At 37.7% G+C, this 26,134-nt stretch overlaps 1 long non-coding RNA gene across 1 annotated transcript; it reads right to left on the bottom strand.

The window, feature by feature from the left end:
- Positions 1–10,936: 10,936 nt before the first annotated feature.
- On the bottom strand, positions 10,937–23,064 carry LOC119084718. Its single transcript, XR_005089122.1, has 3 exons — positions 22,748–23,064; positions 19,738–19,743; positions 10,937–10,947 (listed from the first exon to the last, which is right to left on the bottom strand). It is a non-coding gene; the product is annotated as an uncharacterized LOC119084718 (long non-coding RNA).
- Between the last annotated feature and the right edge of the window lie 3,070 nt (positions 23,065–26,134).

Here is a 26,134-nt window from a genome sequence, read left to right as displayed (position 1 = left end):
CCAAAAAAATGATAAAAAAAGACTAAAAGTCTTCAAATAATTTCAAAGACTTAAATCAAATTCTTTATTGCCAAAAAAAGCAATAAAATAAATAAATAAAAACAATTAGAAACCACTTAACAAGTTACCTAACTAAAAAATTACCATATAAAAACCATTTATGAAACGAAAACTCTACCTCATCCTTCATATATATACCAACTCATTAATTTACATACGAAGAAAAGAATTTCTAAAGAAAATCGCCTCTTTTTATCTATTTTTCACCCCCATCAAACATTTGTCGCACAAATGTCGATACGGTTGAAGGACACTTTCTCACGTTAAACCACTTACGTGAAAGAAAGGTATGCCACTCTCATTGGTATGAGATTACACACTGTGTCACGCCTCACCACCTAACCGGTATAAAAGCAGTAGCCGCGACAGTACAGGACACAGTCCGATCTCCGAAATTCAAGAGTGAAGTCATAGTTTCAACTAAGCAAATTTATGTAGGTCAAGAGTGAAGTTATAATCCTTGACCAAATAAGTTATAATGAAAGTTTTAGAGTGAAGAAACTTGTTAGTTGAGAGATCGGGAAGTAAAAGTTGTAAATTAAATATAATCCAAAGTAAAGGGACTTCGGATAAACGAATGTTCTAGAAATAACTATTTTGAACAAAAATATTAATTTCAAGAAAGAAAACTCTAATTAATAGATTGAAGGATTAAGTCATTGAATTAATCCTTATAAATAACGTGCTTTGATTTTCCATTTATATTAAATAAAAATATATGGATTTATCATTACAATAAAGTGAATTCCTCTAGCGAGAAAATGAAGGGTTTCCTTACACGTCGCTTCCATTTCGTTCACCTTCGCTTGAAAGCCAATCGAGGCCGTTTTTTGAAAATGGAGAAGAAGCATCTCCAAGATAAAGAAGAATGGCATAGATTGGCCAGACATAAGGACGAGACCCTTGTCACTCTCATGGACCGTATTCGTGAACTTAACACACGGTTATTAAATTCTGAAAAAGTAATTACTTGTCAACGTTGCGAGGTGAACAGGTTGTCTTTGGTCTTTGAACAGAATGCCGACTGTAAGATTTGTGGCCAAGATAAAACAGACAGCCAAGCCAACGTTCTACAAGATTGAAAAAAGAAAGTCTATAATAAACGGAGAACGTGCTCTCATAGATTTAAGTAGATTTTGTAAACTTGGAATTTCTTTCATTTTTTTACATAGACGAATTAGTCCGAACACGGAAATTGTTGTTTTCTTTATTTACTACGGTTCGTCAACCCACTGAGTGAAGATGAACGGAAAACCAATCGAATACGAAAAAACTCCGACCTACCTTGGCGTAGTTTTGGACAGAAGTCTAACTTTCCATTTCCATGATGAACAGTGCGCACGTGAAAATAATCGACACACAGATTAACGTAGCGCTAAGAATTATATGTGCATCAGTAGAATCAACTCCGATCCCATGGTTGTTCGTAATAAGCAACATAACACCATCTCGGAAGAATGTCGGAAAATCGAGAACAGCGATGAACTGCCAATCGTTGTCGATATTATGGATGCAGTAATTGAACTACGATTGAAGTCGAAGAAACCTTTCTGGGTGTTCTACAGAAATGCCAACACCATTTCGGACCTAAAAAGTAGATGGAGGCAATGGTGGGAATCCACAACAGTCCAAAACAAACAATTGGTCACATGGTCACTGATCCCACAATCGAAATGAACGGAACAGAAATCAGAATCTTAGAACATGGCGTATAGTCAATCGATTTCGAACGGGTCACGGATGTTGTGCGTACCTTTTACACAAATGAAAATTTAAAAACTCAGCGATGTGTGAATGTGGAGAGGTGCAAACGATGGTACACATACACCAGAACTGTCCCATTCACAAGTTCAACGGAAGATTGGAAGACATACACAATTTAACCATCGAAGCTCAACAATATTGTACCAAAATTTTCTAAAAAGTCATTGGTTAAATAAAATAAATAAAATTTGTCATACAAGCAATTTAAGTCGCACAGGCCATTATTATACATGCCGGCCTATGGGTGACACATTCTGTCAAGTAATCGACGATGATATAAAAGGACCGAAAGGACCGATTTCAAGCAGCACCAAGTAGAGGTGTGCGGGCCGATGTTTTTTTGAAGCCCGTCCGGCCCGAAGCCCGGTCCGAAATTTTTTTTTAAAGCCCGGCCCGAACTGGCCCGACGTATTTATAGCCCGTCCGGCCCAAGCCCGATCGGGCCGGATAAAAACTCGGACGGGCCGACATTTTCGGGCGGCCCGGCCCGAAAGCAAATTTCATATAAAAAAGTGCGCGAAACTTTGAAACGATTTGATTTTTTAGGTCCGGTCCAAGCTCGGCCCGACTTGAAGCCCGCCCGGCCCAAGCCCGGTCGGGCCGGTTAAAAACCCGAGCAGTCCGACATTTTCGGGCGGCCCGCACATCTCTAGCACCAAGTAGTATACCTCTTATTTTACAAGAGACTCGATACTCCACCTGCTAAGTCCATCCTTCAGATAAATTTGTTGGCAACAGTGGACGGATCGGCGGTAAAACAGGAACGTTTCCTAAAGTTAAAAAAAGATATTACCACCGAAGCTCAAGATTCTATCACCGCAACTCAATTAGATCAATTAATCTACAATAACACCGATGTTTTTCATATACACGGTGACAAATTCACTTCTTGCGACATCTTAGAACATTCAATACCATTATACACTGATTCTCCTATTGTGAATATCAAACCATACTCAAGACGTTCCAGATGGGAAAAAGAAGAAATGGAAAAGGAGGTCCAAAAATTGTTAGACATGGGAATTAGAGCTGTGCGGGCGTACCTAATTTTTATGCCCGCCCGCCCGTGACCGATGTTAAGCAGTGAAATAAATGCCCGCCCGCCCGACGCCTGACAATTTTTTGGCGCCCGCCTGATGACCGCCCAATTTTTTTAGACGACCAAAATAGTACCAAAATTTTTCAGTAGCTGTGACTGGGGTTTATGCAATTTTATCAAATCATTACGCAGTATTTCGTCGAATTTAATTTGTTTGTTCCATCTTTGTATGAACTGTATCGAAAAAAGATGTTGTTTTTGAGAAATTTATTGAGCCTTCTCTAGCCCGACGACCGACCAATTTTCGATGGCTGCCCGATGCCCGCCCGAAATTTAGTTGCCTGATGTTGCGCCCGAAAAACTTAGGCCCGCCCGTGCCTGGTGCTATTGGGCGAGAGCGGGCATCGGGCGGGCCAATTTTTTGGGCTGCCCGCACAGCTCTAATGGGAATCATCGAACCGTCCAAAAGCCCATATAACAGCCCATTACATTTGGTCAAAAAGGGAATAGACAAAGATGGTAACCCTAAAACAAGATTAGTAGTGGACTTTACTAAATTAAATTTCGATACTATTCCCGAAACATACCCAGGAGAGCAAGTTGTAGATGTTTTAGACCAACTGAAAAACTGTAAATATTTCAGCAGTCTTGACATGAAAAAGGGGTACTTACAATGTCGAATGAACGAGGCATGTCGCCACAAAACAGCCTTCTCCAGTGGCTATCATCATTTTCAATTTTTGCGTATGCCACTTGGACTCCGTAGTAGCAGCCATTCGTTCAATCGTTTAATCAGGATAGCATTGGCAGACCTCATAGGCAAAATCCTATTAATCTATCTTGACGATATCTTAGTGTATTCATCTACAACCTCAGAACATTTAGACAGACTTCAATTGTTATTTATTACTCTCAGGAAACACAATCTGAAACTTTCGGCTGAAAAATGCCATCTTCTGATGAGCGAACTCAAATTTTTGGGATTCATCATTTCACTGGTACTCGAGCTATTAAAAGTGTTTTAGGAATGTGTGGATATTATCGTAGGCATGTGTCCAAATTTAGCGAACACGCTAAACCGTTATGTAATCTACTTAAGAAAGATGCTCAATTTGTATGGTCGAATGAATGTTCGAAGTCTTTCGAATATTTCAAACAATGTTTAACCAATGCTCCAATATTACAATTCCCCGACTTCGAACAAACTTCAGACGCTAGTAAATTTCCGATATCGAGTTTTTTGTCCCAAGGACAACCCCCAAACGACTTGCCAATAGCATATGCAAGCAGAACTTCAACAGACGCTGAAACTAGATACAATACTAGCGAATTAGAAATCGCCGCAGTCACTTTCGGTATCCGATACTTCAAAACATATATCGGATATTCTAGATTTATCGTAAAAACTGACTGCCAAGCATTAAAGTGGCTACAACAAATCAAATCCTCCAGTAGCAGATTACTCAAATTGAAGTTGAAACTTACCGGATACGACTACGAGATACAGGACATCAAAGGTACACAGAATACTGTAGCCGATTGCTTATCTCGATACGTTGATACAGAACCACTAAAACAGCTCAATATTCTGACTATAGCGAGAGCTAAGGAAAACGAAGATAAAACCGATCCGAATTACGTCACACCCGATCTTAACCGTAGACGTATTGTTGAGAATAGGAATTTGGATTCGAATTTCGACAAACTACCGGTTGTCATCGAATCCAATGGCATCAAATTAATTTTGGCTTTTCCTACCACGCTTCTTTTTTGTAACAGTTTGGATAAGACAAACTTAGCTCTACATAGATTGGAATTAGACCACATCAAATTTAACGAAGTCATTTTCAATAAAGAAGCGAATACATTCTGTATCATTACCGGTAATGTTTCACTAGACACAAACTCTTTAGAGTCAAGCTTGACTACACTAAGAGCATTGTGTAACAAATTTGAAATAACTAAAATTTTATTTCTAAGGAAAACTTTTTGAAAACTCAAACTCGATTTCTTTTTCTCAATAACACAATCATAGAACTGACCAATCTAGGTGAAATTAGTCAGATCTTAAAAGACTTTCACGATAGTCCAATGGGAGGCCACCAAGGCGTTCAATCGCATGGCAGACAAAATTTCTTCCCAATACAAATGACTTGGCCTCCACAAGGACGTCCAAAACTATGTCAATAATTGTTCGATATGTCATGTGAGTTAACGAAACCCAAAGGTCTCCACAAGCAACAGATGCAAATTTCAGTACCTAATACCCAACCTTTCGCCAGACTGGCAACTGATGTCCCAGGACCATTGGTCGAATCAACAGAAGGATATAAATATATCCTAACATTTCAAGATGATCTCACTAAATTCTTCGGAGTGGTCCCTATGATAGACCATACATCAGACTCCGTGGCTAGAAATCTAGTAGAACATGTCCCGAGACATTGCTAAGCGACCAGGGTCCCGAGTACACAAGCGAACTATTCGCTAAGATTATGAAACTACTGGTAGGAATTAAACACTTCAAGACCTCAGGATATCACCCAAAATGTAATGGTTCGATTGAACGACAAAATTCCATACTGAAATCTATATTGAGAGGACTTACGGACGGACAATTGGCCACTTGACCACAATACCTGCCCTATGCAGTCTTTGTAATCCTATCAGAAGTCAATATCAAGATTAGAATCGGAAATAAAGACAAACGAAACTTTTCAACGAAAACAAAACACCAACTAAAGTATGACTTGACTTACATTACTGTCTCTCAAACCAACGTGTAAAACCGAGATATACGCTTTTCCGACAGATTAGAACATGGCAAACTCAACGCATAAATATTCACGATATGCTCGCACCAATGCACGACACTCAACATTCGGCACACATTGGCACAGGAATCTACCAGTAGATCCGTCCGCTCTCGTCATGACTGGATTATTTTACACGGGAAAATCCGATTTTGTCGTATGCTTCAGTTGCGGACAAGGCTTCAAAAATATGACTCATCACGACAACATCGCTAAAATACATTTGAAAGTATCTAACAACTGCGAGTTCCTAAGACGAACTCATTCTTTAGAAAATATTCAGGAATTAATCCAACAAGTTCAATCGGTGAACATTCGCCGTAAGACTTTTACTCCAATTCCGAACGATTTTATAATTGACAATCACCAGCAAACGATTGAAGATTCAAAATCAATGAAAAAAATGTTAGAAGAAATCAAACAAAAATATAAAACCAGTTTGGTCAGTGCAATCCGAACTATAAGAACGGTGCGGTTACAAAACCAAACCTTACAAACTGCTTCCACACTGTTGTATTATTCGAGCAAAACAAAAAATAAGGAAAGTTTAATTGTAAGTGTAGTTTACTAATAACACAATCCGTGTCGTTACATTTTTGTAACGGTTTTATTTCGATGACTTTATGTCAAAGCTTACTGATTTTTTAAACAGTAAAAACAAGAATAAATCGAGAGAATTGCTAAGTTGAGGCGTAGACCCATTACAATCTACTTCAGGAAGCAGATCTTTAAGATCAAGCACAAATACGCCGCATGTGAGCATAATTCAAACAAATATTCCACCGAATTGCAAACAGATTTCAAATTCTCGATTTATCTCCGAAGAAATAAGGAAAAGTCTGAATAAACGTTTCCCAATTCTTTATCCGATCGTTGAAGAAGTAGAATCCCAAATGTCAGCCTTTGCCATAGCCGATTTCAATCGGATGATACCCGAATTTAAGGTTGAGGTAGAAACGTTGAACATTTTCATTCGCAGATGCGAAACTTTCCATAACACTCTCTCCGACGCGAAAAAAAACATTCGTTGCACATCTAATATTTAAACTCGGGGGTAAGGCTTTTATCATCTATGAAACGAAGAAATATGAGGATATGAGTGAGCTGAAATCAGACCTTGCTTACAGGTTTGAAAGTAAGCCAATTCGCCTCAGCTCTTCAAAACGAACTAATGAATAACTGAACAACTGAATAACATTGTTAGAAGAATATATAGGTGCTTTTCATGGTTCCACTTCAAACTAAAAAAAACGAAGAATACCTGTCAAATTTTGACAAGGGTACAATAGACCTGTGAAAAAAGGGTTGAAGAGGGTACAATAGACCTGTAAAAAAAGGCTGACGAGGATACAATGGACCTGTCAAAAAAGGGTACAATAGATCCTTAAGGCCCTAATATAATAGTGCTTGTTTTCAACTTTACTGTCACTGTACAGTGACAAACAAATCTTTCCCACACTTTATACAATAGACCTCCATCCCTGCAACAGCGCCACCTTGCGCTACACATGACGGACAATTAGAATTGAAATATATCAAGTTGGTTTTGAATGTCCAGGTGCACAATTTCCCCCATGACTAATATAACAATAATTTGTTTCTAAATTTTCTCAAACAATATACAATAACAACAGAACAATCCAATCCATCTAAAATTTCAAGACAAAGATTCAAGTATAGAAATCGAATTTTTATTTTCTCGTCGATATACGAACGAACAAACTAAATTAGGTAATCAAAACGACGAATGAATAATTAAATAATCCATCTCCTAAACACAGAATAGATATCCGTTACTTCCACATACGAAATAACATACACCATAACGCATCGAATTTTCTTTGATATTCCACTCGTTCATAAAATCCCTGATATATACGGCCCAAGCGTATGTACACTATACACATTATATACACGAAAGAACGCTTCGTCTATTTCAATTTTTTTTTCGTCTATTTATAAATAAAGAATAAAAAGCTAACCATAGCATTAGCAAGTACACAAACCACATCTCCGAAGCTCCATCTCAATACTCGATAATCAGATTGAACAAACTTTCCAATCGGAATTTCCAACCTACACTTTGACTCCAATTCGAATATTTTTTTTTCCAACGTCCAATAGTAACTCAATTTGAAAAATCTATTCCAATATCCCTTTCATTACAGAGTCAACTTGAATACACAAGTGAATTACTGTCTTATCGACCACCATCTCTATTAATTTTTTCTCTCCTTTTATTCTTTTATTTCCTCTCTTTCCTCAGCAATCCGAAGTAACCATAAATAATTCTTATTATCATACCCCTTCATATTGAAAACTTCTTTATTCGTATGTCCCGATTTAAAGATTATTTAACTGAACGCATCCGTTTAGATCGAATCGATTTATTTCAAAACCCTTAGATCACGCAAGATACCTCAAATAATCACATAAAGTGAAAGACAAAATTCCCGAAATTTACAAATTTGTCGAACAATGCTATAGATACCCGTCTAATGTTTACTACCAAGAACATGTAATTTTGTCTCAAAAGGGAGTTCAACAAGGCGACCCTCTCGGCCCGGCTTTATTTTGCCTCGTTATTCACGACATTATTTCAAATCTACAAAATTTGGATTTGAATATTTGGTACCTGGATGACGGTACCATCGCAGGAAACTCGGAAGATGTTCTGAGAGCTTTCAAAACGATCATCGAAAAAGCAAAATTGATAGGCCTTGACGTGAACTTCAATAAATGTGAAATGGCCATACTTGGCACGGATATGAATGATGTGGAGCTCGAATGGCAACGGAGATTTAATTCAGTTTCGGATGGTATTCAAATAATGAATGCAGAAAATGAATTTCTTCTTGGAAGTCCTTTAACCGAAGCTGCGTCCATTTTATGCCTGAATAAGAAAACCGAAGATTTGAAAAATTTGTGCGAGAATTTGAAAAGCATAAGTATGCACAGTGCATACTTCCTGTTACGAATGTCTGTTACGATTCCAAGGCTTATATTCTTTCTTCGTGGTTCACCAATGTGGCGCAACAAAACCGGCTTGCTTCATTATGACAATGTTTTGAAAAGTTCGATCGAGTCTATCCTCAATATCAATTTAATGGACAGATCATGGAAAGAGTCTTCGTTGCCTATTAGACATGGTGGAATTGGAATTCGACACGCCTCTGATATCGCTTTACCATGCTTCTTGTCATCAATGTATAATGTTTCTTCCTTACTGGACCAGTTGTTACCTGAACCCTTCCGACAAATGGACCTTGTTATGGCTGAAGCAGAAGAACAGTGGTGTCGAAAGTTTGGTTCCTTACCTGAGGATAATGTTTGAATCTACCAACATTCATGGGAGATTTTCGAAATTGAGCAGAAGGTCATAACAATACAGAATTCGTTACATACAAAAGAAGACAAAGCCCGATTCTTGGCCAATTCATGTCCTGAAACCGGTGCCTGGCTGCAAGCTCTCCCATCCCCACAGCTTGGGTCCCACTTGAGTAACGACGAATTTCGTGTCGCAACATCTCTTCGACTCGGTGCAGCAATCAACCTCACAGGTGTGTATGCGGCTCAAAAGTCGACAAATTCGGTCGACATGGTCTGTCATGTGCAAAAGCTGCAGGAACAAGACCAAAGCATGAATCCGTTAATGACATAATCCAGCGATCGCTGAAATCGGCAGAAGTACCTTGCGTTCGTGAACCACCAGGTTGTTCACGACCTGATGGAAAGAAACCAGATGGTCTTACATTGGTCCCTTGGGCCAAAGGAAAGTCCTTACTTTGGGATTACACTTGTGCTGACACCTTTGCAAAATCCTATGTCGATAGAACGTCACGTGATCGTGGCTTTGCAGCCAAACAAGCGGAAGACAAGAAATTTGACCACTACAGGCACTTAATGGATCAATTTATTTTCGTCCCAATTGCATCAGAAACATCAGGAGTCATTGGTAAAGTGGGTTTTCAATTATTGAAACAAATCGGAAGCAAAATCAAACAGGTCACTAACGAACTTCGAGCAACAAGTTATTTGATTCAACGAATTTCTGTTGCCATTCAACGAGGAAACGTTGCCTCGATTCTTGGAACTCTTCCTCCATCAAAGAATCTTGGTGAAATTTTTTATTTATAAATTATAAATTGTTGAATTGATTTTGAAAATAAACAATGGAAGTATCGTAACATCAAATAATCACATCTAAACCGCGTGTGGAAATTTTGTTTTCTTCCCGGTATCCGTGTCAAATTTCCCGGTATCTAAAATCGGAAATGTGATTTTTCGCCACATATTTTTCCTGATTTTTTCGATTTCCCGGTATCTAAAGAATTTTTCTGAAAACTTCCCGGTATCCAGGAGACCGCGGATAGCGTGAATTTCCACACGCGATTCTAAACTTAACCAGCCTAAACAGCAAAACCTAAAACCTCTGAACACAAGTCTAAGCCGTTACGTCGGTGAAGACAATCTAATACCAAAGAGGTTCCAGAACGAATTAGTACATTTGAAACAACAGTCATCTCAATCTGCAAAGGATTTCGCAGATCAAATGAGACAAAACTTCAAACTGCTTAACAATTCAAACGTTATACAAAGTTTTAAAATAGAACACGAAAACCCAAAACCCTGGATGACATAGTTAGAAAGGCAATCGAAGAAGAACCCTACGTAGAGGTCTTAAAATCGTCCCTGGATTCTACCAACCCTCCGACGAACCAAAAAAATCCGATTCCAAACGATCAACAACGTTACTACAATCGTGGGCGTTTTTCAAATTCACAATACCGACCACGATCGGACTATTTTCGATTCCTAAACAACCAATCTCAATGGAGACGCGATAATTATCAAAATTGTCACCGCTCCGATTCCCCCTTTCCCAAAACCAATGAAAGAGGAAATGAAAATAGACGTCAATTGTTTCTGTGCAATTTCTGAAGATCGTTTTGACAATTCAAGTGAGGGATTCTCTTGAAAAACAGCCTACCGAAATCGGGCGTGTTTTCTAGGTACCTAGAAAGAACTTCGACCCTAGAACCCAAAATCACTTTCAAAAAAATTCTTCGAAGCTTTTGTGACTGGTGAAAGGTGATCAAAAACCGAAAACTTGCACTTTTCTTACCAAAATTTCTCCGGGTACACGATCCGTACAGGGTCGTGTGGGGTGTCATTAGAAAGGTAATCACATGTACTATTGAGCCGAATAGACTCATTAATCCACACTAAAATTTGTGCAGTTGAAGTTTTCAACAGAAAACTTGCACTTTTCTTACCAATATTTCTCTAGCCGTACATGGTGGTGTGGGGTATCATTTGAAAGGTAATTTTATGTGCTTTTGGGCCAAATATGGTCTTATGGGGTTTGGATGTATATGCGATGAAATATGGGAACTTAAACATTTCAACTTCTCATATTTCATCGTAGATGCTTTCAAACCCCCATAAGACCCTATTTGGCCCAAAAGCACATAAAATTACCTTTCAAATGATACCCCACGCCACCATGTACGGCTCGTGTAACTGGAGAAATATTGGTAAGAAAAGTGCAAATTTTCGGTTGAAAACTTCAACTGCACATATTTCAGTGCGGATTAATTTTAAAACCAATGAGTCTCTATTCGGCTCAATAGTACATGTGATTACCTTTCTAATGACACCCCACACGACCTTTCACCAGTCACACAAGCTTCGAAGAATTTTTTTGAAAGTGGTTTTGGCTCCTAGGGCCGAAATCTTTTCTAGGCACATATAAAAAAGTCCATTGGAAAATGCGTCTGATTTCGGTAGGATGTTTTTCAAAAGAATCCCTCAGTGTAATTGTGATCAGTCAAAAAACCCTTAAAGGGTAAATGTGACGCAAGTCCTTTATCTTACTTACAAAATAACTGATATTGCTGAGGGTGACGCATTGTGCGCCGTACAGTTTTAACAACAAAAAATTAACCCAAAGTGAAAGAAAATTTTACAAAAATAAATTTGCGTCGTGCGGGCATGATGTATTTCTATACAATTGTGAATAATTGTCGACAAATATCAGTGTGTTAGTTCGAACTTTTTGTGTTAAATAAATTGTCATTTCGTGTGAAAACCGTTTTTCCATTTGCCCATAAGAATTCTCCGCTCGGCGTTCGGGCTATATCGTGGAACGCGCCAAACACAGGATTTTGAGCTAGTTCCATGCCATTAGCTCAAAATCAGTGTTAGAAACACAGGTTCTTTTAGCCTACGTTTTTCTTATGTACAGTCCCTAAACCTGTAGAAATGCTTGTAGAAATGTTTGATTTGAGTATATTTAGCTTATTCTTCTGTCACATCTTTTGACAGCTTTTATCGTTTTAGTACGTTTTCTCTCCCAGCACATATTTCAGTGTCGATGAATTTTAAACCCAATAAGTCCCTATTCGGCTCAATAGTACGTGTGATTACCTTTCTAATGACACCCCACGCCACCATGTACGGCTCGTGTAACTAGAGAAATTTTGGTAAGAAAAGTGCAAGTTTTCGGTTTTTGATCACCTTTCACCAGCCACACAAACTTCGAAGAATTTTTTTGAAAGTGATTTTGGCTTCTAGGGTCGAATACCTTTCTAGGCACATATAAAAAAGTCCACTGGAAAATGCGTCCGATTTCAGTAGGCTGTTTTTCAAACGAATCCCTCACAGGCTTAGGGACTGTATCGCCTCATTGAAAATGTTTCGATAATAAAGTTGATCGAAGCGAGGGAATTACCAAAATTTTGTGTCGATTGTATGGAAAACTTGCCAGACCGGCCAAAAATTTTTATTTCCACTCATTCTACCTACCCAAACTAACATTCACTTTTACATAAATTGAAACTGTGATGCACTGGTTGATCATTGCAATGTACAAAGTAATTTACTCTTATAGATAGTGTGTTATAAAATGATCACAAAATTTTTCCGCAGCCCCTGCTCTCTTATCACATAAAACGAAACACTCGCGTAACGCATCAATCGTTCAATGAACTTAAAATTAGAATTAACCTTTTAGCGTCCTCCTTCGAATGGCAAACGTATACATTCCAATGATGTTGTCTTCAGTCGCTAGGATGTGGTCGATAACGTCTTGTTTCCATAAATGACGAATGATTTACTTTCAGCTGAAACAATAGAATATTTTTTTAAATATGTAGAGAGCCGTGAGAGAGCAAGCTCTCAAGTAAACAAAGCAAAAATTGAAAAAAAAATCAATTTTATCTCTCACATGGAGTACTTTTTTGGTAAGTGGAAATCAAGCCTCAGGTGTATTCAGCGTCGTTAGGCCGAAAACTCAAAAGTGTATATCCTTGGATTTTTGTAAACATGGAAGCATTAAACCTTTATGCTATAGTACAATCTTAACTTCTATGTTAATTTCTTATCTATTGCTGTTGATGACAATATTTATAACTGTCTCTCTGTGTCTGTGAGAGACAACAACTAGCCAAACGTGTGCGAGTTTCTTATTCCATTCATCTGTTTTTCAGCAGCCCAGACATTGAGAACTTTAGCCAAGCACCTTACTTTCTAGGATACCTGGAATTTTTTTTACTGAAAAGCCGGATATCGAGACCCAGCCCCACAGATCTGTGTGGTTGAATGGATTTTAATTAAACATAACGTCGCAAATTTGATATTTTTGGATATTCTTACTTAGTCTGCTTGCGACCCTGAACCACATTCCACAAAAATTTTTGATTTTCAACCGTGCAGTCCTGAGCACCCGGACCAAGGTTCCCTAGAGTGCTCTGTGGGTGATATAGAACTGATTGGGTTGCAATCGATAGGGTATGGAATTCTGATAGTCATGGTATAAGAAAAAGTTTTACACTAAACCGGTTATTTTACTGGTATTACCGGTTGACGACACTAAAAAAAAATAATTCCACAACTTTGACCCCTCTATCCCATTGTCAAATTTTCGATAAATTTCCCAGCGTGCAGATTGACATAGAAGCCCGAACTCAAAATTGTTCGTGAGGTCTACCACAATTCGAGTAAGTAATTTCAACATTTATATCGATTTCAGATTTTTCTTCCATAGAATCCTAGCCTAAATCATGCCCGCACGTTAGTAAGCGGGCGTGACGCAAGTCCACTACCAAAAATGTTTTAACAAATTTTTTTTGAGGACGGCGGATCATATTTACAGCAACTTTTTGAATTCTCCTCCTTAACTCCAACGACCCCCAAACTTAGATATTTAGAATATAGGCATCAATACGAGTTAGTCGCCAATCGCCTACGTTAGTTAGTTAGTTAATTCCTCTGGAAAAATGAATCCAGCAACTCCTAAACGTTTCTATAGATTTTCCTGAATTTTTGGTTATAGGCTAATAATGGCCCAAAAATAAGAACGGAATTTTCAAAAGTTGGAAAAAACACATATCTTGGGATATGCCAATTTGTGTGTGTGTGGTGTGTTGTATATTTTGATGCATGAAATGAATGGTCTGGTCATGTGTGTTGTTTTGGGATGTGTTTCTTGTTGGAAATTGTGTGGTATGGTTGGGCAGCTGGAAAAATTTAGTCAATTTCAGTTTTTAGATTTGTCTCCGGAACTGTGGCAGATGGAAGGTTGGTTTTTTCGGCAAAGTCTCAGAGTTTTGGGAGTAGAATAGGGCAGTATGTACTAAAACTGGAAAAATTTGGTCACTATCAGTTTTTAGAGTTATCTGGAGAACTGTGGCAGATGCAAGATTGGTTTCTTCGGCAAAGTCTCAGAGTTTTGGGAGTAGAATAGGGCAGTATGTTCAAAAACTGGAAAAATTTGGTCACTATCAGTTTTTAGACTTATCTGGAGAACTGTGGCAGATGGAAGGTTGGTTTTTTCGGCAAATTCTTAGAGTTTTGGGAGTAGAATAGGGCAGTATGTACAAAAAGCGGAAAAATTTGGTCACTATCAGTTTTTAGACTTATTTCGGGAACTGTGACAGATGGAGGGTTGGCTTCTACGGCAAAGTCTCAGAGTTTTGTGAGTAGAATTAGACGGTATTGGAGAAAAATGTCGCGAAGTTGGAATTTTCTGTTTTAATTAGGTTTTTAGAGCTATCTCTGTTGGCGCGGCAGATGGAGAATTGGTGTCTTCGGCAAAGTCTTCAGAGTTTTGGGAGTAGAATACGGACGAAATGTCCAAAACTGGAAGAGTGTTTCAATTTAAAGGTTGGTGTCTTCGACAAAGTCTCAGTGTTTTAGAGGCAGAAAACAGTGGCAAATATGAAAATTGTCGGGTAGTTGGATTTTCCGGTTTCAAATGTGGTTTTGGTATTATCTTTAATGTCACGGCACGGGACATATAAAATTGCTTTCTTCGTCTCTAAAAAAAAACTTTTGATATGTTATAACTGGCCTTAACCTTAACCTTAAAACTTACAAAAGTACAGATATCAGTCAAAAAACCCTTAAAGGGTAAATGTGACGCAAGTCCTTTATCTTACTTACAAATAACTGATATCGCTGAGGGTGACGCATTGTGCGCCGTACGTAAAATTCTTATCCACAAAATATTGACAAAAAATGTTCTGAAAGAATTTACGAGAGAATTTACACGGAAGAAAGCCGAATCGTCTGCCACTTGTTACGCAAATTTCTTTTTGTAAAACTTTCTTTCAAAAATTTTTGGGTCAATATTTTGTGGATAAGAATTTTACGTACGGCGCACAATGCGTCACCCTCAGCGATATCAGTTATTTTTTAAGTAAGATAAAGGACATGCGTCACTTTACCCTTTAAGAGTTTTTTGACTGATAAGAAATACAACCACGCCACTTCGCGCCATGCCATACATTCCACACCGTTTCGAAGAGTGGGTCGAGGTCTAGTACCAGGTTGATCAATGTTTGTGGATGACAGGAAATAGGCTGATATTGAAAGAGCACGGATAGGTCGAGATGTAGGTGCCAACTGCGACTGTGGATGTGAGGCTCAGACAATCCATCACATAGTGAAAAACTGCCCTGAACGAAAGTACGGAGGTGAGTTCATGGATTTTTTAAACATCAATGACGACGCGTGTGAATATATATAAGAGACTTGGACATCGATCTGTGATCGAATGTGATGTAAATGAGTGACTGCTTCTGCAGCTGTGCACCTGATTTAATTTGATTTAATTAATGTGAGCTCGTTTTCGTAGGTTTTGTTGCGCACCCTATACGAGTAAATAAAGTAGGTGCTGCCAAGTGAGTGGGAGGAGAGGTAGGGGGATTTTTTCCTATGTAGAATAAAGAAGTTTGGTAGTCAAAGATATTTCTTTGAAGACATTTCTTTCGACATAAGAACTTGGACTATTCATACTGCGTTTTCCATTGTAATCCCATTTGTAGCATGCGTTAAACATTGGAAAACGCAGAATCATTGTCGCTCTCAGCAACTCAAAAATTGCTGATGTGTTTTCCCCGTTAGATTCTATACTAGTCCTCTGTGTTTTTATGTTGAACTTACATCATGGTGATGAGCAGTTTCATCAAAAGCAATTCTTTCTCGCAGATGAGCTGTAATGTGGTGACTTCCTGCGGTGATTTTGTCTTAGCAGCTTTTGTCTAAAAGTGACCGCTTTGTAAGTGAATTGCGCGGCTCACCTAACCATTGGTTAGCAACCAATTGCGAAGGAAAAATTTCTGATGCGTAAATTTTCCATCTTTTAACTCCACCGTTGAAACCAACCAAAAATTGTTGCGTTGAAATGCCACGGATTTTTCTGATATTTTGCGCGTTCATCACAACAACTCCGAATAACACGAACATTGCGCAACACATATACAACGACTTTATACATCAAATGTAATATGTTCCTTTTTACCAACAGTTTCGTAATTTTGTTTACACATTGATTGTGATGCCACAACGCACAGTGAAATAAGTGGAACACACACGACGGGTCTCACAGGTACATACAATAGGCGGAGACATTTTACGATTTTTTTTACCTGATGTACCTGATGCATGACGCGTTATTCGCGCCAATAATTCCGTAACACTCTCGTATTAATCGACTTAATTGCATAACGCACACACACACACTGTTCTCATAACCAATCATTACTCACGGCACGAATTCATTAAATTGGAATTTTATTCAGCCAATCACAGAACGGTATACCACATGAATAGTAGTTATTTGCATGCATGCATCAGATCATTATACTGCAACAAATTACCACTCCGAATTCCAATATCTTTCGATCCATTTTAAGCTTTGCAAAATATTATTTTTCATTTTCATCACTTGAACAAACATTTCAGAATCACAAACGATAGAATTTTTCCGTGTGTTGCAAAACCTGTTACATTCACTACTAAGGTGTTCGGTCACCTGTCCTATAGCGGTATATAAAAATGGTACTGTCTTGTTACGAAAGGACCATTACGAAAGGACACAGGTAATATTTTTTGTCAGTAGGGGCGCATCGGTTGAATCTGGTACATAATCTGAAAGGGATGAATTTAAACGATTATATAAAGGCCACACAAGTCTGAAATGATCGTTCGTAATTATATAATTTGTGGTCTAAAATATGGCAACCACTTGATGCAAATCTCACAAATTTTTTAGTAGCAGCGCACATGAGTACTTAACAGATAAAAACTGAGTTGCCCGGGCCACCCCATCAAAGTATAACATATGGGTAACGCTGAAAGGGTGAGATCATTCGTATTAATAATAAACAGTAAGCAATTAAACAAAAATTCTTTCGTGAACGTGTCCTCGCTACCATAGATTTTAGATTAGACGAAGAAATGCAAGGGGCTGAACTGCTAAACAGTACAGCAGGCACCTGTACACATATATGTATGCTTTCAGATCTGGTTTCAGCACAAACGACCATTTGCAGGTGATGAGAACGCTTATTGAGAAGTGTCGTGAATACAACATCGACATAGCCTTGCTATTCATAGACTTCGAAAAAGCTTTCGATTCAGTGGAAACATGGTCGATATTGGACGCATTAGACGAATCTCTTCGAAAAAAGTGTGACGCAGTCTTTTCTAAAATGAATGATATCGCTAGAGTTGACGCTTTCAGCTTCGTTACGCAAAAATTAAATTTTACACCCAATTAGTTCAAACAAGCTGGCTTAGTTTTTCTCATCATCTGCCAAATAATTTTTACCAAAAAAATTTAGACTGGAAACAACCAAAATTTTACCAAAAAAATCTGCGTCGCATGTGGCAGATAAATTTTCTTGCTGGTCTGTTCCTGAACATTTGCCACTTTGCGACGCAGATTTTTTTGGTAAAATTTTGGTTGTTTACAGTCAAATTTTTTTTGGTAAAAATTATTTGGCAGATGATGAGAAAAACTAAGCCAGCTTGTTTGAACTAAAATTGGGTGTAAAATTTAATTTTTGCGTAACGAAGCTGAAAGCGTCAACTCCAGCGATATCATTCATTTTAGAAAAGACTGCGTCACACTTTTCTCGAAGAGATTTTTGTTGGGATATCAGTCGTTTTAGAAGTTTTAGAACACTGCTTTTTATAACAGTTTATAACAGAAATTCGGAAATTTGGCGAAATTTGAAAATTTGACAAAATTCGAAAATTTGGCGAAAATTGAAAATTTGACGAAATTCGAAAATTTGACGAAATTTGAAAATTTGATGAATTTCGAAAATTTGACGAAATTTGACGAAATTTGAAAATTTGACGAAAATCGAAAATTTGACGAAAGTAATTCTCTATCTGACACCATTCAAGAAATATCTCTAAAACCCTAATTGACCCACCCATTTCCAACTTTCGACATTTTTCACATATGTCCCTCTGTTCTACTCGAAAAACTCTGAGACTTTGCCGAAGAAAGTAACTCTCTATCTCTCATAATCGCAAAAATATTAGTCCTTTCATCCTACGCTCGAGTAGCTCAAAATTTGGTCACTCTAATTACTCTAGCTCAAACGAATCTGACCCGATGTTTTTAATTATTAATTTTTTGTTCGAATCGCGTTACGAATACCTTTCATTTGATGGGTCGCACGCCTCTGTAGGTTTCAATACAGCTAGGCTACAGCCGAAAACGCGTTCCCGACCCTCGAAAACCACACTCAGAAACCACTTCGAGGCCAATAAAACAAAATTCTGGTTTTTCCTGGGGTAATGGCGTATCACAATTTCATTTTTATGTCCACCCTGAGGTTCCTGCAAAATTTCATGGAGATTGGCTGACTAGTTTCCGAGATCGTCCGTCGATAGATAGACAGATAGACAGATAGAAACATACAGAGTAAGTTGAAAGATTTTGATTGTTTGGAAAACGTTAATTTGGTGCATTTTCTATCAAAATGACCAACTTCAAAACGATGTATCTCCGGCAATTTTAAAGTTACATAGTCGAGTGATAGCTCGTTTTGCTCGTATTTGAAGCGCGAATAAGATAGAATAGGATTTGTGGCGAGACAGGCCAAAGGAAAGAAACTGAAATGTTCGGCTATATATAGTTGCCGCGTCTCAAAAAAATTTCTTCGTTCTTTTTTTGGAAGTTAGACTGCGTCAAGTCCTCCGCTAACGCTCCGGACATGATGTAGAGTAGACTCAAGGTACTCCAGCACAATTCGATAATGATAATGATTATCGACTTTTTTCATCGAAAATTATCAAAAAAATATCGATAATCGACAATCATGAATTTTTAGATAAATATCAAAATATCGATATTTTGACAATTATCGAATTTCGATATTTTGATAATTATCGATAATTATTAAATTATCGATAACGATATGATTAATCGATTATCGATAATTTCTTTCGATTGATATTATCGGTAATTTTGAACGTCTCCCATCCCTACGAACAAAACTTTTATTTTGTCGTGCATCTCGTTGAAGACTCTCTCCTCAGCTTCTTCCGTAATTGATGCACCTACTAGTTGAAGACCGTCTGATACTACTTTAATACCTGGTGAAAGATTATCGAATTTCTTCGTTATGTCTTTGTCCTTCATTCCACAGTAGAAAATTTCACATTTGGTTGGATTTATTTCTAGACCAATTTTTCTACATTCTTCAATCAAAATTTCGAAATCATGGAGGACTGTTTCTGTATCACCACCCAAAGTACCGTCGTCTAAGTACCATACATTTAGTTCTGAAGTCAGCATTTCGATAATTGGGTGAATACTCAAAGAAAATGCCATCGGTCCACATGGATCGTCTTGTAGGGCTTCAAACTGAGAAGATATTTGGTCATAACCGAAAAACAAACATGACGTTGTAGAATAACATTGCCACATAAAAACGAAAATTGATAGAGTCTTTTCTCTAATCGTTCTCACCGAGGTATCGCGTTCTACACAATTGAATGCATTCCTGAAGTCGATTTTCAAAATAACTTTCCTTGATTTTCGATTTCGATGCACATAAGATCGACAGGCATGGACAGCAGCTTCACAACCACTCCTTGTATTGCAACCTACTTGTTTGGGACGTCAATATGATCCAATTTCTTCACGAACACTACCGCATGCAATTTTCGCTGTAATTCTTCTAAAAACCGAACCGATAGCAATAGGGCGTATTCCACCTTCCTTCTTTTGAAGAGCAGGCAATCTTGCCCCAAATACGATCCCGGCAAAAACTCTTTCAGAGCAAAGTTGGACGCAGTCTACAGTCTATATGTGTGATAACTTCTAAAACAAGTGATATCGCTAGAGGTGACGCTGTCAGCGTCGTTACGCAAAATTGAATTTCACAGCCAATTAATTGAAATTAGCTGATCTAGTTTTCCAAACCATTCGCCAATTATTTTTTTTCAGAAAAAATTTTAACCAACAGAATTTTGACTGAAAAATTTTCAACAAAAAATTCTGCGTCGCATGTGGCAGATTAAATGTTCTCGTAGGTTTGTCCGTGAGCATCTGCCACTTTGCGACGCAGAATTTTTTGTTGAAAATTTTTCAGTCAAAATTCTGTTGGTTAAAATTTTTTCTGAAAAAAAATAATTGGCGAATGGTTCATTCGGAAGCACTGAGTATTCGGAACAGCTGTGATTTGTGAACTGTCAAATTTTGTTGATATACCGTTCGATTTGTCACAATTATTCTGGCGCGATCAATATTTTGATTCTGATATTTGTGTAGCTTTTGGCCATTGTGGACTAACCAAACATCTGCTATTTTTGCCAACTTTTTAGTGCATCATAATGGACCTTCATTGTAAGCTTCGATGGTATTTGGGTTGTTGTGTTGTAACATTTTGTGTTTGTTTGTTTAAGGTTACATTTTACCAAAAAAATCTGCGTCGCAAAGTGGCAAATGTTCAGGAACAGACCAGCAAAAAAATTTATCTGCCGCATGCGACGCAGATTTTTTTGGTAAAATTTTGGTTGTTTCTAGTCAAATTTTTTTTGGTAAAAATTATTTGGCAGATGATGAGAAAAACTAAGCCAGCTTGTTTGAACTAATTGCGTGTAAAATTTAATTTTTGCGTAACGAAGCTGAAAGCGTCAACTCTAGCGATATCATTCATTTTAGAAATTGTATTTCAAAGACTGCATCATACTTTTCTCGAAGAGATTTTTGTTGGGATATCAGTCGTTTTAGAAGTGTAATCAACACTGCTTTTTATAACAGTTTACAGTTTTAATTCAAGAATTTTACGAAAATCGAAAATTTGACGAAATTAGAAAATTTGACGAAATTTGACAAAATTCGAAAATTTGACGAAATTCGAAAATTTGACGAAATTTGACGAAATTCGAAAAATTGACGAAATTTGACGAAATTCGAAAATTTGACGAAATTCGAAAATTTGACGAAATTTGACGAAATTTGACGAAATTCGAAAATTTGACGAAATTTGACGAAATTCGAAAATTTGACGAAATTTGACGAAATTCGAAAATTTGACGAAATTCGAAAATTTGACGAAATTTGACGAAATTCGAAAATTCGACGAAAATTAAAAAATTTGACGAAATTCGAAAATTTGACGAAATTCGAAAATTCGACGAAAATTAAAAAATTTGACGAAATTCGAAAATTTGACGAAATTTAACGAAAATCGAAAATTTGACGAAATTCGAAAATTTGACGAAGAAAGTAATTTTCTATCTGCCAGCATTCAAGAAATATCTCCAAAACCCCAATTGACCCACCCATTTCCAACTTTCGACATTTTTCGCAAATGCCCTTCTTTTCTACTCGTAAAACTCTGAGACTTTGCCGAAGAAAGTAACTCTCTATCTGCCACCATTCAAGAAATACCTCTAAAAGCATAATTGACCCACCCATTTCCAACTTTCGACATTTTTCACATATGCCAATGTGTTCTACTCGTAAAACTCTGAGACTTTGCCGAAGAAAGTAAATCTCTATCTCTCATAAGCGAAAAAATATTAGTCCTTTCATCCTACGCTCGAGTAGCTCAAAATTTGGTCACTCTGACCACTCTAGCTCAACCAAATCTGCACCAATTTTTCTAATTATTTTTTTGTTCGATTCGTGTGGCGAATACCTTTCATTTGATGGGTCACACGCCCCTGCAGGTTTCAATACAGCTGGGCTACAGCTGAAAACGCGTTCCCGACCCTCGAAAACCACACTCAGAAACCACTTCGAGGCCAATAAAACAAAATTCTGGTTTTTCCTGGAGTAGTGGCGTATCACATTTTCATTTTTATGCCCACCCCGAGGTTCCTGCAAAATTTCATGGAGATTGGCTGACTAGTTTCCGAGATCGACCGTCGATAGATAGACAGATAGACAGATAGACAGATAGACAGATAGACAGATAGACAGATAGACAGATAGACAGATAGAAACATACAGAGTAAGTTGAAAGATTTTGATTGTTTGGAAAACGTTAATTTGGTGCATTTTCTATCAAAATGACCAACTTCAAAACGATGTATCTCCGGCAATTTTAAAGTTACATAGTCGAGTGATAGCTCGTTTTGCTCGTATTTGAAGCGCGAATAAGATAGAATAGGATTTGTGGTGATACAGGACAAAGGAAAGAAACTTAAATTGTCGCCTATATATAGTTGCCGCGTCTCAAAAAAATTTCTTCGTTCTTTTTTTGGAAGTTAGACTGCGTCAAGTCCTCCGCTAACGCTCCGGACATGATTTCACAGATTGAAATTTGATAATGACGTTATTGACTTAAGAAGTCTGGTGCCAGAATCTCCATTTGAAATGGCAATCAAATCTTTCAAATGCTGAGGAGAAATCAAATCGCAACCTGCTGACGAACCGTTATAGAAACTATTAATTGATTTTCGAACATCTTCTTCCGTTGTTATTAATGGAATGAATGTAGCGTCGGGTGGTTCAGGTAGATCTAAATCTATTGATGGGCCTGGGTGTTTTTCTTTGAGTAAGTTACAGGTAACTTCATCTTGATCAGCCGATGTATCTGACGACATGAGAAGCTTCGTCGCACCACGAATGTCACCATCAAATGTTTTAGCTTCCACTCTTTTATGTAATGGAAGATTCTTTTGCTTGATGGTGCCATTACTGGAGTTTATGGATTGAGGATTGAGCATCTACAAATCTTGCTCCTTTCGGTATTCGCTTGGTTACTTTAACATACTTGTTCAAATGACCTATTCTATTTTTAATAGATTCAGTTGAAACATTATCCACAACACCATCGCCTTCAAAATGTGAGAATTCGACGCATCCTCCCGTTCTTTTGGAATTGCACTTTCATTCACCGAATTTTCTTTCTTTTCTCCTTCTGCAATTAGTTTTAGAATAGTGTCTAAGTCAGTTGTAGCGTTACTATCAATCGAGTCCTTATCTTTATCAATTTGGTCGTCACATTGTGAGAATTGTGAAAATACTTCCTCATTCGCATAATATATATTCGGATGGTCTCTTTTAACATGAATTATGCATTGGATTTTGGTGCACTGACAAAAAATATTTTTTCACAATACCTGTGACAGATAATCTTTTCAAAAAGATTACCTGCAGATGGTAATGTTACGAAAAGTTAGCTGACACAGGTAATGTTATAGAATTAAATTATCTGTGACTGGTAACGTGCCCCAAAGCTTCCTGTAAGTAGGCTATCTGTGAAGCATTACCTGTGACAGATAATGTATCCGTCAAATGTTAGCTGTCGCAGGTAATTTACATTATCTGTCGTAGGTAATCTACATTAGCTGGGACGGGTAATGTTGTAGGTTATATTAGCAATTAAGCTGTGAAAAGTCAAGTAACACTAAGTGTCAAGTGAAATTGACAATGAAAAATGATAATTGAAACAACAAATACTCAAGCTTGGATTCGATGGTGAAAAATAAGAAATGACCGCAAGAACATAAAAATGGATCGCAAAAATTAAAGAATTGATCGATATAAAATAGAATAAGTGATCGAAAACTGTCACAGTGATCAATTTTTATACTTTTTAGCGATCAATTCTGTATTTGCGAACAGCGATACAACACCAACTGGGTTTTAATTCAGTTTTAAATTCCTTGCGGTGTTAATCGCTTCGAATATTAACTTGTTCCTGAACACCGGACTGCCAAAAATGTGAGGCCATCGAATACATTTGTCTCTTGCCTTTATTATAAAAGATGTACAGAGAATTTGTTTATAAGAATTTTAGATCAGTTACTGAGAATTTAAATGTTCAGCGAACACGCCCACAATTTGTGGGTAATATTGTCATCACTTTTAAGGGTATTTAGTGTTACCCTAATATATACATTCATTTCAACGTTATTATTATCACTTTGTTCGTGTCTTATTTCCCAATATTCTTTCGCTCGGGGATTTAAATTAAATCCCAAAAAAGATTTTGTAAATTTTGTCGCGAAAACATTTTGAAAAACACACTCTTAGGTTCTGCTAGCTGATTCATCTGAGACGGATTTTGAAAAACTAAATGAGATTCAAATGTAGTTGTCGAAAAATGGCGTTAGTTGACGTTTTTCAAAATCGCCTTGTACTGCCTAACATACCGTTACATCGGAAGCCGATTTTGAACAACGGCATCTGGGGACTGACCGGCTGATCCGTCGATTCAAAAAACGACATCGGAGAGCTGACCCACTGAATTCTCGGAGGCCAATTTCCAAAAGGGCCTCGCTGGGCTGACTGGCTGATCTGTCAGAGGTCGATGTTGAAAAACGGCCTCAGAAAGCTAACCCGCTGACTTCTCAGAGGCCGATTTTAAAAAATGGCCTCGGAGGACTGACTGGCTGATTCGTTGGAGGTCAAGTTTGAAAATCTGCTTCGGAGGACTGACCGGATGATCCGTCGGAGGCCGATTTCTAAAAATGGCCTCGAAGGGCTGACCGGCTGACTCCTAGAAGACCCTTTGGTGCTCCAAGGTGCTTCGTGGTGCTCCGAGGTGCGCCGAGGGGCGTCGTGGTGCGCCGATGTTCAGATTTATATGTATAGACGATGTACCGTACAGCTGCAAGGCGTCAGACAAGTTGGATGTGGAAGGATAAAAGAAATCGAAATCTATGGCCAGCTGAAAAATAGTAACGATAATCGTCAATTACGAACTGAAAAAAATCCGACTTTAAGTAGCCGTTCATCGGTCTCTAAAATTGATTCAACCAATGAATTACCAGTTCAAGTCCTTGATTTGTAGCTAACGCCGGAAATTTGCTGAAATAATCGACTGTTGAAGACGAAATGAACATTTCGTTTCGTTCACGGCTCGTTTGAGTCCATGCAACGCGAATTTCGTCCCATGGGCCTGAATGAGCTTCCAAATAAGCAATGAAATTTTTCGTTGTCGATATTTCTTCACTTTCATCTTCAACATCCTGTTCCATGATTTGATCATCATCCTCATCAACTTCTTCTTCTACGACGCGTAATTTTCTTCGTTTTCTTGCCAAACCAACAGAGACAAGTTCATCTCTTAGATGATTGAATTGATCAAATAACTTTCCACGTGCTCGTTTTTTTTCGCCTGTACGTAGTAGGTTTCTGCACTTTCACTTGGAAAACGTTGAACAATTACTTCTGTTATTCTTGCAAAGTCCAATTTAGTAAACTTTCGATTATGATCGTCGAACAGGTAGCACTTCGCTATAGATTTACATAGTGTCAGCTGATCCGAGGGAGTCAATGCTCCCAATTTTTTATACTTGATCAATAAAATTTTCATGTCGAGATCGAAATTTGTGGCAAAGTCAATATCTTGTTATATAATCAGTCTATTAAAATTTGGATTCGATCGCGGGTAACGTTATGAAATTACTTCTTTACAAGAAAATGCTCTATCCCAATTGCAAATCATCGTAGCATTTTCGTCGGTTTCACTTTCTTGGAATACATTTTCATCGATTGAGTCATCAGACATTGCGTCGTTGCCTAAAATTTTAAGGGAATCGATGAATTCCACTGAGCATTTTTATGAATTTTTCTACCGATATTTGCAAATCACATTTGAAACACATGCGCGGAACAAAGAAAAAATTACTTTTTCATTTTATAAGTAACGGATTTCTATGAGATATGTACGATATAATAAAGACACCT

Source organism: Bradysia coprophila, unplaced genomic scaffold, assembly GCF_014529535.1.
Source record: "Bradysia coprophila strain Holo2 unplaced genomic scaffold, BU_Bcop_v1 contig_88, whole genome shotgun sequence".
Taxonomy (NCBI): domain Eukaryota; kingdom Metazoa; phylum Arthropoda; class Insecta; order Diptera; family Sciaridae; genus Bradysia; species Bradysia coprophila.
The sequence above is the reverse complement of the archived record's forward strand: the minus strand, read 5'-3'. Positions and strand labels throughout refer to the sequence as shown.